Source organism: Phyllobates terribilis, unplaced genomic scaffold, assembly GCF_046119375.1.
Source record: "Phyllobates terribilis strain yellow unplaced genomic scaffold, ASM4611937v1 Scaffold_2__4_contigs__length_985480577, whole genome shotgun sequence".
In the NCBI taxonomy this organism is placed as follows: Eukaryota; Metazoa; Chordata; class Amphibia; order Anura; family Dendrobatidae; genus Phyllobates; species Phyllobates terribilis.
The window spans coordinates 702,436,075-702,447,545 of NW_027362762.1; positions in this window are offsets into that span (position 1 = coordinate 702,436,075).

Below are 11,471 nucleotides of genomic sequence, written 5' to 3' on the forward strand. Positions count from 1 at the left end.
GTCGGCTAAAATACCTGTTGAGAGGTGCAGAAGTCTCATTGACAGTTATAGGAATCGTTTGATTGCAGTGATTGCCTCAAAAGGTTGTTCAACAAAATATTAAGTTAAGAAGAACCATCATTTCTGTCCAGGCCTATTTCATGAGGTTAATTTTTTTTTAAATTATGTGGAAGCAGAAAAGCAATGTCTGACTTTCATTTGTTCATTTTCAAAAATTTGTAATTTATCAGATTCAAGTTATTTGTGTGACCATTGTTGGTTTTTCTTTCATGAAAAGAGGGGTACCAACAATTTTGACCACGTGTGTAGTGTAAGTGTACATGTAATACACTGACTCACCAGTGACTTCTCTAGGTGAAGTCCTTCATCTTCGCTTTTCTTCTTCATCAGGCACAGTCCGCCATCACTTCTTCCAGCCAGGAATCGTCTCTGCAGAAAATAACACACAGTTACCAATAACTGATCTCTTCTAGAGAATATTCCCACTTTCCCCCCCTGACTTCTACACTATACCAGTTGAATAAAAAAAGCAACATAGTGACGTCCTGCACAGTAACAGGACTCCTCTTTTGTCCCATCCCATGGAAAACAGTTTCCTAAAAAGTAAATTATATTACAGAAGTAATAATGTAATAATAATAATTGGAATCTAAAGTAATAATGTTCCCCACTGGCCACCATAAACTAATAAAGTATGTTCCTTAATCTGGCCCCCAAACAGTAATTAAGTCCCTTGTCCATCCAGGCACCCCCATATGTCCCTTCTGGCCCCCATATGTCCAGGGTGGCCTCTCCATATATTTATCCTAGCCCACATGTATCGAGCCTGCCCTCCCCCCCATATATCCATCCTAGCCCCCCATGTGGCCAGTCTGCCCCCCCCACATATCCATCTTTGCCTCCATGTTTCCAGCCTGCCCCCCCATATATCCATCCTGGACTCCATGTATCCATCCTGACACCCCCCTGCATATATCCCTTCTGGCCCCCATTTGTCCAGTGTGACCCCTCCATATATTTATCCTAGCACACGTGTATCGAGCCTGCCCCCTCCCATATACCCATCCTAGCCCCCCATGTGGCCAGCCTGCCCCCCCATATCCATCCTTGTCTCCATGTTTCCACCCTGCCCCCCCATATATCCATCCTGGACTCCATGTGTCCAGCCTGCCCTCCCATATATCCATCCTGGCCTCCATGTGTCCAGCATGCCCCCCCATATATCCATCCTGACCTCCATGTGTCCAGCCTCCCCCCCATATATCCATCCTGGCCTCCATGTGTCCAGCCTGCCCCCCATATATCTATCCTGGCCTCCATGTGTCCAGCCTGCCCCCATATACCCATCCTGTCACCCCCCTTTGCCTGGGTCCAGCCAGGGTCCCCCCTTGTGTGTCCAACCAGGGCTCCCCCTTGTGTGTCCAGCCAGGGCCCCCCCTTATGTGTCCAGCCAAGGCCCCCCCTTGTGTGTCCATCCGGGCCCCCCCTTGTGTGTCCAGCCAGGGCCCCCCTCGTGTATCCAGCCAGGGCTCCCGCCTCGTGTATCCAGCCAGGGCTCCCGCCTCGTGTATCCAGCCAGGGCTCCCGCCTTGTGTATCCAGCCAGGGCTCCCGCCTCGTGTGTCCAGCTTGGCCCCCCTCGTGTGTCCAGCTTGGCCCCCCCCTCGTGTGTCCAGCCAGTGTTCCCCCTCATGTGTCCAGCCAGGGTTCCCCCTCATGTGTCCATCTGGGCCCCCCCTTGTGTGTCCATCCAGGGTTCCCCCTTGTGTGTGCAGCCAGGGTTCCCCCTTGTGTGTCCAGCCAGGGTTCCCCTTGTGTGTCCAGTCAGGGCCCCCCCTTGTGTATCCAGTCGGCTCCCCCTTGTGTGTCCAGTCAGGGTTCCCTCTTGTGTGTCCAGGCAGGGTCCCCCCTTCTGTGTACAGCAAGGGCCCCCCCTTGTGTGTCCAGTCGGCTCCCCCCTTGTGTGTCCAGCTGGGCCCACCCTTGTGTGTCCAGCCAGGGTTCCCTCCTTGTGTGCCCAGCCAGGGCTCCCGCCTCGTGTATCCAGCCAGGGCTCCCCCCTCGTGTGTCCAGCTGGGCCCCCCCTCGTGTGTCCAGCCTGGCCCCCCCCTCTTGTGTCCATCCGGGGTTCCCCCTCGTGTATCCACCAGGGTTCCCCCTTGTGTGTCCATCCAGGGCCCCCCCTTGTGAGTGCAGCCAGGGCCCCCCCTTGTGTGTCCAGTCGGCTCCCCCTTGTGTGTCAATCCAGGGTTCCCCCTTGTGTGTCCAGCCAGGGTTCCCCCTTGTGTGTCCAGCTGGGCCCCCCTTGTGTGTCCAGTCAGCTAACCCCTTGTTTGTCCAGCCAGGCTACCCCCTTGTGTGTCTGTCCAGCTGGGCCCCCCCTTGTGTGTCCAGCTGGGCTTCCCTTTGTGTGTCCAGCCAGGGTTCCCCCTTGTGTGTCCAGCCAGGGTTCCCCCTTGTGTGTCCAGCCTGGGTTCCCCCTTGTGTGTCCAGCCAGGGTTCCACCTTGTGTATCCAGCCAGGGTCGCCCCTTGTGTGTCCAGTCGGCTCCCCCCTTGTGTGTCCAGCTGGGCCCCCCCTTGTGTGTCCATCCAGGGTTCCCCCTTGTGTGTCCATCCAGGGTGCTCCCCTCGTGTGTCCAGCTGGGCCCCCCCTTGTGTGTCCATCCAGGGTTCCCCCTTGTGTGTCCAGCCAGGGTTCCCCCTTGTGTGTACAGCAAGGGCCCCCCCTTGTGTGTCCAGTCGGCTCCCCCCTTGTGTGTCCAGCTGGGCCCCCCCTTGTGTGTCCAGCCAGGGTTCCCCCCTTTTGTGTCCAGGTGTCTCCCCCTTGTGTGTCCATCTGGGCCCCCCTTGTGTGTCCAGCTGGGCCCCCCTTGTGTGTCCAGTCGGCTAACCCCTTGTGTGTCCAGCCAGGCTACCCCCTTGTGTGTCTGTCCAGCTGGGCCCCCCCTTGTGTGTCCAGCTGGGCTTCCCCTTGTGTGTCCAGCTGGGCCCCCCCTTGTGTGTCCAGCCAGGGGCCCAGACCATTACACACACACACACACCTCTTACCTTCCTGCGCTCCCGTGCGGTGTCCTCCTTCTCCTGAGTTGCGCGCCTCCTTCACAGCAGGCGCATGACGATGACGTCATACGCCGGCCGGCGAAGGGAGACGCGCAGCTTCAGTTGCTTCACTGGGATGTGCGCCGCGGTGGTTCAGGTAATGAACGCCACGTGCGCGCGTCCCTGTATACACTGTGCCTGCGCTTTTAAAGGGCCCGTGCCCCTTAAAACCGCAGGATTTTTTTTTTGCTCTCTTCTCCCCCCTCTCCTCTGCAGCAGGGGGCGGGGCCCACCGGGAAAATTCCCGGTATCCCACCAGCCCAGACCGACCCTGCATACATATACAAGTGCTTCTCAGTAAATTAGAATATCATCGAAAAGTTAATTTATTTCAGTTCTTCGAAACAAAAAGTGAAACTCATATTATATACAATCATTACAGTGATCTATTTCAAGTGTTTATTTCTGTTAATATTGATGATTATGACTTACAGCCAATGAAAACACAAAAGTCATTATCTCAGTAAATTAGAATACTTTATAACACCAGCTTGGAAAATGATTTTAAAATCTGAAATGTTGGCCTACTGAAATGTATGTTCAGTAAATGCACTCAATACTTGGTCGGGGCTCCTTTTGCATCAATTACTGCATCAATGCGGCGTGGCATGGAGGCGATCAGCCTGTGGCACTGCTGAGGTGTTATGGAGGCCCAGGTTGCTTTGATAGCAGCCTTCAGCTCGTCTGCATTGTTGGGTCTGGTGTCTCTCATCTTCCTCTTGACAATACCCCATAGATTCTCTATGGGGTTAAGGTCAGACGAGTTTGCTGGCCAATCAAGCACAGTGATACTGTTGTTTTTAAACCAGGTACAAGACGCTTCTGACGTTGTCTATTGGTCATGAGTGGCTTGACACAAGGAATGCGACACTTATAACCCATGTCCTGGATACGTCTGTTTGTGGTGGCTCTTGAAGCAATGACTCCAGCAGCAGTCCACTCCTTGTGAATCTCCCCCAAATATTTGAATGGCCTTTTCTTAACAATCCTTTCAAGGCTGCGGTTATCCCGGTTGCTTGTCCACCTTTTTCTACCACACTTTTTCCTTCCACTCAACTTTCCATTTTTATGCTTGGATGCAGCACTCTGTGAACAGCCAGCTTCTTTAGCAATTACCTTTTATGGCTTATCCTCCTTGTGGAGTGTGTCAATGACTTCCTTCTGGACATCTGTCAAGTCAGCAGTGTTCCCCATGATTGTGGAGCCTACTGAAACAGACTAAAGGAACTTTTTAAATGCTTAGAAAGCCTTTTCAGGTGTTTTTTTGTTAATTATTCTAATTCACTGAGATAATGACTTTTGTGTTTTCATTGACTGTAAGCCATAATCATCAACATTAGCAGAAATAAACACTTGAAATAGATCACTCTGTTTGTAATGACTCTATATAATATATTTCACTTTTCACTTTTTGCTTTGAAGAACTGAAATAAATTAACTTTTTGATGATATTCTAATTTACTGAGAAACGCTTGTATATAGATATATGTATCTAGATATATCTACACTTATATTATAGACAAAAAGATGGCTCGATGGTGTTGTTAAACACGTATCAGTCTATTGATTACTCTACTAAAAGCCTCTTTACATTTTTATACATGTTTTTTTCAAACCACCAATCAATATAGTTCTCTCTGGCAGCAGGAAATAGTTTCTCTCCAGACCTGCAGAGGGCGCTACTGTTTATTGTTATTAATAAATAAGATTTCTCTGCACTCACTCCGGACAATTACCAGTAAAGTCTCACAGAAACAAGCATTACTATAATGGATGTAGATGGGTCTTTCCTATGCTGCTACAGTTGCTTGTGAATGTATTCACCCCCCTTGGCTTTTTACCTATTTTGGTACATTACAACCTGTGTTTAAATATTTTTGTAATCTGATTTGTGTGCGATGCATCAGCACTAAATAGTCTAAGTTGGTGAAGTGAAGTGAGAAAAATATAGACATAAATTACATTTATGGGACTAAATAACTAAAAATTGACATGTGCATATGTATTCACCCCTTTTGCTATGAAGCTCCTAAAAATTTCTGATGCAAGCAATTACCTTCATAAGTCACATGCTTAGTGAAAAGAAGTTCACCTGTGTGCAATCTAAATGTCACATGATCTGTCAGTATATACACACCTTTTCTGAAACACTCAAGTGATTTAACGGGAAAAGTGTAAATGTTTTGGAGTGGCCTAGTCAAAGCCCAGACTTTAATCCAATTGAGAATCTGTGGTCAGACATGAAGATTGCTGTTCACCAGAGGAAGCCATCTAATTTGCCTTGAGGAATGAGCAAAAATCCCAGTGGCAAAATGTGGAAAGCTCATAGAGAATTATCCAAAGCGACATGCAGCTATAATTGCAGCAAAAGAGGCTCTACAAAGTACTGACTTTAGGGAGGTGAATAGTTATGCACACTGAAGTTTTCAGTTATTTTGTCCTATTTGTTGTTGGCTTCACAATAAAAAGAAAAACAGATGTTCCCAGTTGTAGGCATGTTCTTTACATGAAGTGATGCAAACCCTCAAGAAAAGCAATGAAATTCCAGGTTGTGAGGTAGCAAAACATGAAAAATACATTTACAATAATAACATTTTTAATGTCAGCAAACAGACATATTTAGTATCCATGGAGTTGTAATAACCTGTACAATACAGTGAACAGATTATTTGCGGTAATCGCTAAATGGTGTAAAAAATGGCGTGATTAAGTTTATTTCTCATGAACCCATAAAAATGTAGTACAAATGTAATGCTGAGGCTGTGTTGACATATAGAGTGAATACTACTTTTTTTCTGCAGCTTTTTATCTGGACGTTGTCTGCAGTTATCTGTTCCACACTGTGCAATAACAATCTCTGATGAATGAACAATAAATAAATTTATAGGTCCAAACCATTCTGGATACAGCGGGACAGTTCTGAATCTGAGTCTACTCTCTGCTGTCCCGAGAGGTCTGCTGAATATTCCTCAGTGCCACCATGCCCCTTCTAACATCTCCTCAAACCAAATGGATGGGGCCGTGGCCAGATCAGTATTGGACACAGGCCTCCACTTCAACTCAGATGCCAGCAAGGTGCAGGTGTGGAACTGCTATGGGTGGAAGTATTAAAGATGAACTAGTTGGATCTTTTCGGGTGAAAGATGGACTCAAAATCAACTCCCAAGCCTACTGCAATTTTTTAGAAGACACTTTTTTCAAGCAATGGATTTTTTTTTTTAAATGTCATAAATGTATTTTTGCACATTTTCAGTTGTTTGGTTATTATTCTCACTTTAATAGATGGGAATAAACAATTGAGATTTAATTAATTAATATATGCAACTATGTTTTTCATTTAGTTGTATATTAATTCTGTACACTAATAGGTACTCAATAATTAAGCAAACATAGATATTTTCCCCAAAAAAGACAAAACCTCACTTTTACTTTCTTAAATATTCACGTTTATTAACCTTTTGGATTGACCAACAGCACTGTAGTTGTTCAACATTAAAATAAATGTATCATCAAAAATAAAAATTGCCTAATAATTGTCCTTACAATGTGTACACAGCGTATTAGACACATACAACCTACAAATATCAGACTCACGCAGCATAGGCATCGCTCACATATCAGACAGTGCAGCACACACAAAGCTAACATATCAGACACAATCCTTAGAGAACACAGCACACTCCAATGTTCAATTCTTGCAAGTAGAGAAGTTTTATTTACAGAATGAACATAAATGTAATTAAAGACATGGAGACAAAATGAATGTCCGCTTGTTTAAGGACAAAGGTTTGTGACAACAAACCATGCCTTTATTTTACATTACAAAATTGTGCTGACAGGTTCTCTTTAAAGCCCATTTACACTGGCCGATAATCAGGAACGAGGAATGCTCACCTCCCAAATATCGGCCAGTACAAGCAGGCTGCTAATCACCAAGCAAAAGAGCAAAAATACAAGGGAGTGTGGTCGGCCTGTCTAAAAGGCTATTAAATGAAAGCTGATAATCTTGCATGTAGACGATTAGCGCTCATTTAATGCCAGTGTAAATAGGCACTTAGTCACATTGTAATGCTTGCTTTCACTTGCAGGTTGGGCACAAATAGCTTCCAGTTGGTAGTAAGAGTACCACCGTATTGCCAAGTTCCACCCATTTACCATTTAAGCCCCATCCCCAGTGGCATATACAGAGTCTGATGAGCCCCAGTGCAAAAATTTGGACCTGTGCCCCCACCAGCATGTTGGTCAGATGTAAGGGCCATTATGGCGTTCTAGATTCTATAAAAACATACTTATACGCCTCCCATATACTAATGTCCCCCACCCTGGCCTTTTCATGTAATAATGTCCTATGTCCTGGCACCTTTCTGTAATAATGTCCCCCATCATGGGCACCTTCATGTAATAATGTCCTCCATCCTGGCTCCTTTTAATAATGTCCTCCATCCTGGGTACCTTTCTTTAGTAATATCTCTTATCCATGCCCCCTTCTGTAATAATGTCCCCCATCCTGGGCTCCTTCCTGTAATAATGTCCCCCATCCTGAGCGCCTTCCTGTTGTATGTCCTTATCCTAGGCCTTTTCTGCTTGCAGCATGGGCAAGTGCTCAGTTTGTACTAGTGGCGCAAATATGCCATTGGTCTAAACCATACATGTCAAACTCTGGCCCGTGAGCCAAATCTGGCCCTCAGGTGGTTTTATTTGGACCGCGATGCCAGAACCACCACCCCTATGTGGGGCCATTATTTTGTATGGAGGACTATGTAAGGACCATTATACTATACTAGATGGTGGCCCGATTCTAATGCATCGGGTAATCTAGAATATGCATGCGGCTGACTGGGCGCCACTAAGCAGCGAAGCAGTGTTTAAATGGTTTGTGCACTACTTTTAATTAACTTCACAATGTATCCCCTCGGTGCCCCTAATGAATTTTGTCATTACGTCATGTTATCAATCCTGCTTGTGACAACATCGCTGACGACGCACAGCCAGCACGTAATTCTCCCGCCTGCAGCCGGATCTTGCTTCCGTTTACATCACGACTATTTGCAGCTGCAGCCAGGGGTCTGCTGTTCCGCGCACCACAGTGAATGACGGGCTGTGGGCGGGGTTATCCCTCATCGTGTCACATCCAGCATCCACAGCGCGGTCTGTCAATGTGGTTTGTATGGCTGCGTCATTCCTCTAATCCTGGTTTGTATGGCTGACTTATTTTGGATTGTACGGCTTCCTCATCTTAGCTTGTATGGCCTGCTTATCCTGGTTTTGTATGACCTACTCATTCCCCCATCTCCACAGCTCAGTTTAAAAAATAAACCCTAATACTCACCTTGTTTCCTTTTCTCTGCTGCAGCGCTGTCTGTCCTGTTTTCAGCAGCTCCTCGCAGGATCGGAGGCACAGCACGCGCTCTCAGATACTGCTGTGATTAGCTGCTGTCTGTAGATTCGCTGCTTTCCACGCCGGGACTAAGTGCGTGGAGAGGCACAAATCTGCATTAACTTTAGTAGCACATGCTGCAGATGCCGCTATGAAGATTTAACAATAATACAATGAATACACAGAATAATACTTTATTAACTATTATTGGTTATAGAACTTAATACAACTGAACAAAATTATTAAACAGATGATCAAAATATATCAACTATTCCATGAATATGTAACAATATTTTACAATAAATCATCGGACAAAAGAAGTACGACCCTAGAATTTATTTATTAACAATATCAACCTAAAATATTTTTGTACAAGACATTTTTGGTGAATACTTTTGGACTATCTGGAAGCAACTTTCCTTGTAAATGGGTATCCAAAACTTGCACCTTGACATTGGATCTCATTTTAACTCTTGAAAATGCAACATAGAGTTGTCCATGTCCAAAAACGGGCTCCGGTAAGTATATGCCAACACGTTGTAGAGTTTGACCTTGCGACTTGTTTATTGTCATGGCAAATGCTGGTTTTTCTTGAAACTGTCGACGTCGGAGCCTAAATGGAAGACCGGTGTCTGAAGGACATAAATCAATGCGTGGAATGAACACTTCCTCTCCTTTTGCAGATCCAGTGATCACTGTTGCTTGAATTATGTGGGAATGGAGTCCAGTAACAATAAGGCGAGTTCCATTACATAGACCATTTCTTGTATTTAGATTCCGAAGCAACATTACGATTGCTCCAACTTTAAGTTGTAGTCTGTGGGATGGCATTCCTGATGGCGTAACACTATTTAAAAATTCAACTGGATAATGCTCTCGTTCATCTTCATTGTCGACATCCACCGAATCATCACTTTTGTATGATTTATACTCTCCAGGCATTCTATCCATCACACGGGAATTTAGCAGAGCTATGTCATCGTTCTTGGGACAGAGAATTGCATAGGAAGAGGCCCTCTCAACACTGCTTTGGTCGTTTACATCTATTTCAACGCGTTGTCCAAAAACATCACTTACGATGCAGTCAGTGACACCATGTCTTCTGGTATTTCAATAATGTCTTCTCCAAGGTTATATTCATTGCTCAGTTCACCAGTACCAAGTTTAAGAAGCCTGTTGCTGTACTCTGGGTCAGAAGATCGTATGTTGTTAATTAGTTGTAGTTTTTTAAACTATTTCCAAAGGTCTGACATTTTTAAGGTTGACTCGATAATATTTGTTCTTGTTCCATTCGGTACAACTGGAAGGCATTGCCTAAAATCTCCGCCAAGGACAAAAACTTTACCTCCAAAAGGAATTTAATTTTTTTCAGCAATATTTGTAGTCATAACTTGACGCAGAAGTCTGTCAATTAAGCTCAAAGCATATTTGGGCGCCATGGTGCACTCATCAAGTATCAAAAGATTTGCACTGTTCAACTGTTTTTCTGCAAATGTGTCTTGTTTGATTCTGGAAACGGAGATTTCATTGACCAGAACTGGTATCCCAAAGAGTGAATGCATAGTGCGACCTCCTCGTAAAAGGTTTGCTGCAATACCTGTTGTAGCCGATGGCAATACGACTTTTCCTAACCCTCTAACGTGATGCATTAAAACTTCATAGAAGTATGTTTTACCGCTGCCTCCAGGACCGTCAATAAAGAAACATTTTGGCGTTGGATCGGCTTGGTTTTCTACAGCGCTCACAATAGTTTCATATGCAATCCGTTGTTCTTGATTTAAGGAGTTTTTCTTCTCTGTTGCCAACAATAATTCATAAGCTTCGTCATACTCTTGAATTTGTGCAACTTGACTTGCAGGCTGTGGCAAATTAAAGTCTGAAAACGTTTTTCCATGCAGTACTAGGATATTTTGGACATCTTGCATGGCATAAATTTCGCAATTGTGACAATTTCCACTTTTGTTGTGAAGACGTAAGCAGCAATCTTCAATTATATGTTCTTTGAAATTTGTCCAAAGTTGAGCCGGATTTGTAGGCGGTCCAAAGACACAAATGTAGGCAAACAATTCACGAAGTTTCTTATGCATATGTAGATTAACTGCGTCTTCTAAAGTAAGTGTCCACATAGTATCATCCAATAGAAGTCCTAAAGCCAAAGCTGCAGCTTTAAATGTATCGTGCAATACTCCATTAACTGTTTTCAAATCTTCGTAACTTCTAGCTCCTTTGACATGCAGTAGTAACAGCCGAAGGCAATATCTTTCTTGATCCTTGACACTAACAGTATACATGCGTCCAATTATTCTGCTAAGTCCTCGTTGTCTTGGCTTCCAAGTTTTATTCCAAACGTAATGCTCTGGAATCTCTCGATACAAATACTGCATTGCGTTTTTGTCACGTTGGTTCAGCAAAAACCATTCCATTAATGTAGACGTTGTGCTTAAATTTTTGGAGACATCTTCGACTTGAGCATTTTCAAAGAAATAAAGCTGCTGTTGATTTGGTAAATGAATAGCTAAACGTATAATGGCATGGGACTGTGAATGCATTGGAAATGCAAATATTCTCCAAGCAGCTTCTGGAGCACTGACATATCTTGAGCCAACAAACCGTGATGATTCATCGTGATTGACTGTTTTTTGTTGGATTTCGACGTTAGCTTTGTCATGCCCCTTGTAGATGTACTTGAAAAGATATTTAACACTTTTTATTGAAGCGCAGATTTCAACGTTGATGTGACAGTTGTAGCGTTTTAATAAGTACGGGTTGTATGGAACTATCCATGAGTTATTTATAATCTTTTTGTTGTGTACAATGTTATCAATCAGTTGTCTCCGGTAGGATGGGTAGCCGTCCAAATCTTTAACAGTGTGCTGTTTCAACTGCTTTGGAAACCCTTTTGTACACTTTCCATTTTCCATGCATGGACTTTTTGGATTTGCAACACCTCATGGGCCATGAACCATATTACAGATTACAATATTATACAGTTCA